Here is a 7,341-nt window from a genome sequence, read left to right on the forward strand (position 1 = left end):
TTCTTTTGGGTCAAATTATACGCATTTTTCCAATTAACTTCATCAAGAAGCTCAATTTGGATTTGATCAACTAGAGACAAGATAGGCAATCCAATATGGTTTATGTTTACAAGTTATTCTCAAACTAAGATAAGATTTAGTTGATTTTGACATGATAATAAGGTGCTCATAATATTATGGATAGACGTACACCACTTATTTGGGATGATTTATTTTATTATTATTTGAAGTATAAATGGATTTACTACAGTAATTTTACTAAGCATACATAGGTAGTAGCTAGGGTACATACTAATGGGAATAAATAAAGTTTTAAAGAGTTATCTATCTATTATGTAACACAATAGGTTAACAAGTAAAAGTTTGGGTGAGACGAGTTCATCACGTGTTTGATTAGACTCACGATAATTTAAGACTTACAAATCTAAGTCCCGTCAACTGAGATTCATTGCCCTAGCTCTTAGACTAGCTCATTGCTGCCTAAGATCAAAGACTTGTTAACCCAGAATTGGCAAACAAATATATATCTTTTAGAATTGTCACCGGTAGGCGGTAGCTCACCACTTATGGATAAGCCTAGTAAAACATTGCAAAGCTAGCTAATTGATACACACGCACGTACACACACACACACACACACATATATATATATATATATATATATATATATATATATATATATAGGGTCGGGATCCGGTAAGAACCACCATCTATGTGAGAACTCATCCCTTATGTGAGAACAAATCTCAGCCGTTAGATTGTATTAAATCCAACAGCTGAGATTAATGATATAAACCTCCTAAAAACCACGCTTAATTGTCTTTCTCCACCACGCTCAATTGTCTTCTCTCTCCACCACGAAGCTTCATCATTGGCGTATAATTAAAAACTCAACCTCGACAATTTCTTTCTCCTCTTCTTAGCTTGTTCACAAGTACACAATTTCCATCGATTATTGAGGTTTGTTCATTCTCTAAATTTTAGATTATTTTCGTTAAAATTTCCAATTGTTCAGTTCTAATTATTTTCAATTTTGGATTATTTTTGTTAAAATTCAATGATGTCAGTCGTCTAATCTTATTGAATTGCATGTTAATCTTAGTATTTGATATTTATCATTATATTCTAGGAGAATTTTCGAATTTATTGTTCTGATAATTTTCGAATCATGTTCTGATAATTTTCGAATTTACTTTTGAATTTTTGTTGAAATTATCGAATTCAATAATCTGATGATTTTCGAATTTACTTTTGATTTATTATCGAATTCCATGTTCTAATAATTTTCGAATTTACTTTTGAATTTCTTTAAAATTTGTTATTCATGTTGTGAAATTTCCAATTGAATATTCTTATTTTGTAATTTTTGGTCAAATCATTTGAAATTAACGATATAAATTTTCAATTGAATGCTCTTTTTATGTTCTTATTTTTTCCAATTGAATGTTCTTAATCATTTTAACTTAAAAAAATTATAAAATGAGCAAAAAATTTGAAAATGAGCAAACCTAAATATGTCCTAGAAAATTTATCATGAGCAAACAGAATTAAAATGAGCAAAATAAACTTAAAATGAGCAACTGACAGTGTAGTCCGAAGCAATTGACACGAGGTATTGAGAATGTTTTGTTTCTTTTAGTTCCTTTTTTATGGTTGTATTGATTGTTACTATATTATTTTTGGTTCTTGATGTTTGGAATAGTCAAATGTTAGGATTTATTCAATACACATTCTTCAAGAGAGGGAAAAAAATTGGGTGTATCTTATGAATTTTTTGGATAATGCTTGGTTTTAGCTACGGTGTTGTTGTGATTAGTTGTTTAGGATGTTGATACATCAGGTTAAATTGAATGCTACATATGCTGGGTTTTGCAAATCATAGTGAAGGGTTGCATTATCAAGTTTTACTCCTTTTCAAATCATCTAGTTTTTGCTATCATTTTTGTATATCAATCATTAATTAATGCACAAAACTTTGTGTTATTTCTTGCTTTGCTCGGGTGTTTTTGCTATTGTAATTTAACAATTATTGTTTTTTGCTCATTTTATCTTGACATGCTCTCTATTTTGATGTGCTATATGGTTGCCCTTCTTTCTTTGAACTTCATGCCATGGAGCATTGGAGCTGGTGTTGCGGTACCCTTAGTTCCTTTTGGTGCTAGTTTTCTGTTTTGTGAGATCATAATGAGGATTTAATATCTGTCTGTGGCTTTATGTGCTCTTCTGTTTGTCTTCTAATGTGTTTTGACATTAGATCTGATGCAGAGAGAAAATATTAAGATATGTGTAGGCATAATTTGAAGATTGAGCAAAAACTTAAAATGAGCTAATACAAAAAAAAAAATGAGCAAATATTAAAATGAGCAAATAAGCAAAATAAGAAAAATAAGTTGTGTTCCATGTTCATGTTTAGTTTTGAATTTACTTTTGATTTATTATCGAATTCCAAAGCTCTGTTGTTGTGGTATGATCGTTCTTGTTTTCTTATTTTAATTTTGAGTATCATTGTTGCGTTCTTGTTGTTGTTGCTAGGATAGTTTGTTTTGTTGGGTTGTGCTTCCTAGATAATAATTATTTGCTCATTTGTCAAAGAGCAAATACAATTGATACCTTTTTTATCTTATCTGCCCCCCTGCTACCGCTCCTCAACTGCTCCTGCCACCCTTCAAGGATTAAGAAGGATTTGGAAGCTAAGAGGATTGCAAGAAATAATGAAACAACAGCTGGAAGTGCAAAAAACAAAGAACAAGACATTAAGCTATTGATTGGAGCTAGTGTGCCAACTGAAATAATTGTCAAACCTCCAAAAATTTCAAAGAATAAAGGGACTGGAGTTCATGAATCAAATGAAGAGACTTCAAAAAAGAAAGGGACTGAGATTGATGTGTCAAATGTTGAAATAAAAGGTAGAAGTGCAAAAAGGCTAACGGGAGAAAAAGAAAAGGTTGTAGAACAAAACTAGAAAAAGAAGAGATTATGCAGAGGTTGTGGTGAATTGAGTCATCTTGATATTAGAAATTGTCCAAAAAGAGTGTAATGATACTTTTATATAGATATAAGATTTAATATTTTTAGCACATTCCCTCATGATTTATCGAACATATAGAAATTTTGTGTTTTTAATTTTGTTGAAATTTTGTTAATTTTATATTTCTTAACAGAATCAATTATTTGCTTATTTTCTCATTTCACATGAGCAATCAATTTTTCTTAAACATGTAGGACTGTCTTGTTCATTATGAGATTGATTTCATTAGTCATCGGAATGTTATGAGGTTGAGCAAATTAGCTATTGAATAAACTTGTAGCAATTGATTCTATCATTGAATCAAATGAATCTTTGGTTATTATTTTTTGAACATATAGTTTGTACAAATGAGCAAAAGAGTTAGTTGCTCATTTGTCAAATGAGCAAACACTTCTTTAATTATTCATTAAATCAGCAAGCATTTCTTTGCTCATTTGTGAAATGAGCAACCATTAGTTTGCTCATTTGTCAAATAAGAAAATAATTAGTTACTCATTTGTAAAATAAGCAAACATTTCTTTGATCATTTGGGAAATGAGCAATCAATTTTTTGCTCATTTAGCAAATGAGCAAATAGTTAGTTGCTCATTTGTCAAATGAGCAAATACTTAGTTGCTAATTTAACAAATGAGCAAAAACTTAGTTGCTCATTTGTCAAATGAGCAAATAGTTAGTTGCTCATTTGTCAAATGATTGTCAAATGAGAAAACATTTCTTTAAGCATTCATTAAATCAACAAGCATTTCTTTGCTCATTTGTGAAATGAGCAATCAATTATTTGCTTACTTGACAAATGAGCAAATATTTCTTTACTCATTTGTCAAATGGGCAAATAGTTCGTTTCTCATTTGTCAAATGAGCAAATATTTCAAATAAACGCTAGGTATAAATGACAAAGTATTTGAAGTAAAAACTAAAAAAAATTCAATTTTGATTTATATAACCACCACAAAATTCACCACAAAATATCCAATTTCGATTCAAATATAACCACCATTTTTACATCATTCAAAGACTAACAAAGATCTAATTTCGATTCAAACTAAGTATCTAATTTCGATTCAATTCAACACTACTAAACTACTTACAGGTTGACAAAATCATTCTTTCTCTACTTCCCTAAACCTAGAAAGCCAAATCAACACCGCCAAGTATCTAAATCAACACTACCAAGTAAAATACTGAGGTTTCACTAACAAGTAGCTTTCTTCAACCTTTTCTTCTTTGCTCTTTCAGCCTTTTCTTCTTCGGCCTTAACAGAAACTATTTTCTGCTTTTTCTTCTTCCGAGGAATTTCTTTAACGGACTGAATTGTGTTTACTTCACTTGAAATTATTGACAGGGTGTACTTCACACGAATTTTTTCTATGATTATCACCTGTAAGAAATAAAATAGAAAAAATAAAGCAACAAGAAAATTTTAAAAAATATAAATGCAGGGAGGAGGGTGAAGCAGGAAGCAGAAGAATAGAATAGATAATGTAAAACATCTTAGCAGAAAGCATTTTATTCTTTGCTCATTTGGAAAAATGAGCAAAGAACAATTCGCTCATTTAACAAAATGAGCAAAGAATAAGAATAATTTGCTCATTTGAAAAACGCATCAATACTAAAGAAAAGTCGTGTTTCCAGATGACAACTTGTATGAGTATAAATCCAAAAAAAATCTGCTTTAAATAGATGGGACACAAAACAAGTAGCTTTAAATGACAAATTATGAATGATGGGTCACCTAATTGCATACAGCATATGAATAAAATTACTACAAGTATAAACCATCAGTGTAATGGATAAAAATTAATGAAAGGCGGAAGCAATCAACAAGGGAAAGGTTAAACTACTTTGGCATTAGCAAACTTTCCATTGTTGACTAGGGAAGTAAGATTGAAGGTTTAGGCCATCATCAGCCTCTCCCAGAAGCCAACTACTTTGACAACCATCCCCTTCTATTCACAGAACAGTCTAACCACTATCAACAAAATTTGATGATTCAACTTAGAATTTTACAAACATTTTCCTTCCACCACCCTCTAGGAAAATTCAAAACTAAATGTACTGACCTTTCATCACTTATACTAGAATTAGAACAGTCAGACAAGAACATCCAGTGGTTCACCTTCATTACCTTGTGTCCTTTTTCACTAATTAGGTCCGACTTCTGCGCATCAAAGAGAAGAAAACAAGGATAGGGGATTTATCTTATTACTCCCAGCTACAAAGAAGTTACACTAGTAGTCGGATCCAGCTAAGTTACTTAGCGTAGCTATCTCAGCACGGCAACACCAGAAACATAAGCCACTATATCCCATATATACTCACTGTTTGACAAATGAGCAAAGAATAATTTGCTCATTTGAAAAATGAGCAAATAATTGCTTGCTCATTTGAAAAATGAGCAAATTATTGCCTGCTCATTTGACAAATGAGCAATATTTATTTGCTCAATTAACAGATAAGCAAATAAAAATTTGGTCATCTGATAAATTATCATTGAATAAGCAAATAAGACCAAAACATCTTATTATGCAACTATGCATGGATGGTAATTTCTTATTGGTAATGTAGCCGAAAATGATTCTTGATACAGAGTTCTCCTTATAAGGCAAACTATGCAATCTGAAGTTGCCATTTGACAAAACTGAAATTTGAATAAAAGTTACTGTTTGCCAATATTCTAAAGAACAAAACTGTGCTTCGAATTTAAGTGTCATTTGAGCATATAAGCATATAACCTTTCAACCCATCATTACTTAGCTTCTTTCTTTTCAATTAAAATAAGTTTACTACTCTATGCACATGAGTTTGGGGCAATTACAAGCTCAAAGGAAGTTACACGCAAGACCACTTTGCGATTGGCAGAAGAAGTAGGTTAGGGATGTCGATGGTGCACCCAGATACTCTGTACACAATGCTCATACTCATAGTGCTCTCATTTAGAATCGCAATTTGAGATTTTTGGGTTAAATTATGTGTTCTTTTATTTCATACAGAGTATATAATGGTGTGGACATCAGCAGTTGCTAGTAGTATTAGGCTTTAATTTGAAAAATACCCCATTGTTGGCTACAAATTGATCAAAAGGTATGTATCACAAAGACATATCAAATAGCTTACAAATACAATACAACAAATTAACAAATAAAGCAATTCAAGAAAAAAAATCAATTGAAATAAAAACAAAATCACAAACAATAATTAATAAAACCATAACTGATCAAAAAAAACAAAAAGCGAACTACAAAATCGCAGATTGTAAGTATTCCAAAAACGAAGAAAAAACCCTAATTAAATAAAATTACACAAAATAAAAATTACACAAAATAAAAAAAAAATTCTCCAAATTAGACACCTAATCGTGAGAAATGTCAACAAAAATCGCCAAAAATATCTCAACGATAATAATCAAAATCATAAATCGCTGAGCAAAAATGAGCAAAAACCATAATTTTATACTCGATATAATAAAAAATTCATAAACTTAAAAACAAATTGAATAAATAACAACACAGAAAGAAAACTCAAATACCTTAATTGTCCAGAATCAAGGTATATGAAGAGCGAAGAAGATTAAAGCAAGATCGATGCAACAATGAGAGTACCAAAAACGAATTCGCAGGAACAAAGAGAATATGAAGGAGGAGAGAGAAAATGTAATGAAGAGAGATAAAGTGAAAATAAAAATTGAGAAGATTGAGGGTAGTCATTCAAATTGTGAAATTACCCATTTACCCTTAATGGGGCAGGTTGAATAAGAGCCGTCAGATGAATCACCTCAATTCAAAGGTCTAGATTTATTCTCACTTAAGTTGGGGTTCTCATATACATACATATATATATATATATATTAATTTTTTTTTTTTAATGTAAAGTGAGTTGCAAGGACATGCATACATGTAGTGAATGATGTTGAATTGAATGGATTTGATCCCATGTCATGGATATCAGATTATATTATCACCCCTAAGACTTTAACACATTATGATTATATTATATCGGTAGATAATGTTACGTTCAAACTATAAGATAAAATATCTAAATTCTGATTTATTGCTCAAAATGTGATATTTGTCTCGTTATTTCATTGTGAGACGTGGCTAATACAATACACATGGTGAATTATTCCACCAAGCAAATTACTACACAAAAACAAATTAAAATTCAATGCATGGTCAATAATATATACTGGCAAATTAGCTACTCTATCCAATTCCGATCCTTCTTCAAAGTATACAAGTATATATACAACTCATTATAAAACAAATTAAATGCTTAAAAGTCATCTTAATTAATTATTAATAAAACACGTGTCATTT

The 7,341-nt window shown here is 30.6% G+C and overlaps 1 long non-coding RNA gene across 1 annotated transcript; it reads right to left on the reverse strand.

Moving 5' to 3' along the window:
• Nucleotides 1-3,982: 3,982 nt before the first annotated feature.
• On the reverse strand, nucleotides 3,983-7,024 carry LOC110719287. Its single transcript, XR_002511058.1, has 2 exons — nucleotides 6,555-7,024; nucleotides 3,983-4,406 (listed from the first exon to the last, which is right to left on the reverse strand). It is a non-coding gene; the product is annotated as an uncharacterized LOC110719287 (long non-coding RNA).
• Between the last annotated feature and the right edge of the window lie 317 nt (nucleotides 7,025-7,341).

This window comes from Chenopodium quinoa, unplaced genomic scaffold, assembly GCF_001683475.1.
Source record: "Chenopodium quinoa cultivar QQ74 unplaced genomic scaffold, ASM168347v1, whole genome shotgun sequence".
NCBI classification, from domain to species: Eukaryota; Viridiplantae; Streptophyta; class Magnoliopsida; order Caryophyllales; family Amaranthaceae; genus Chenopodium; species Chenopodium quinoa.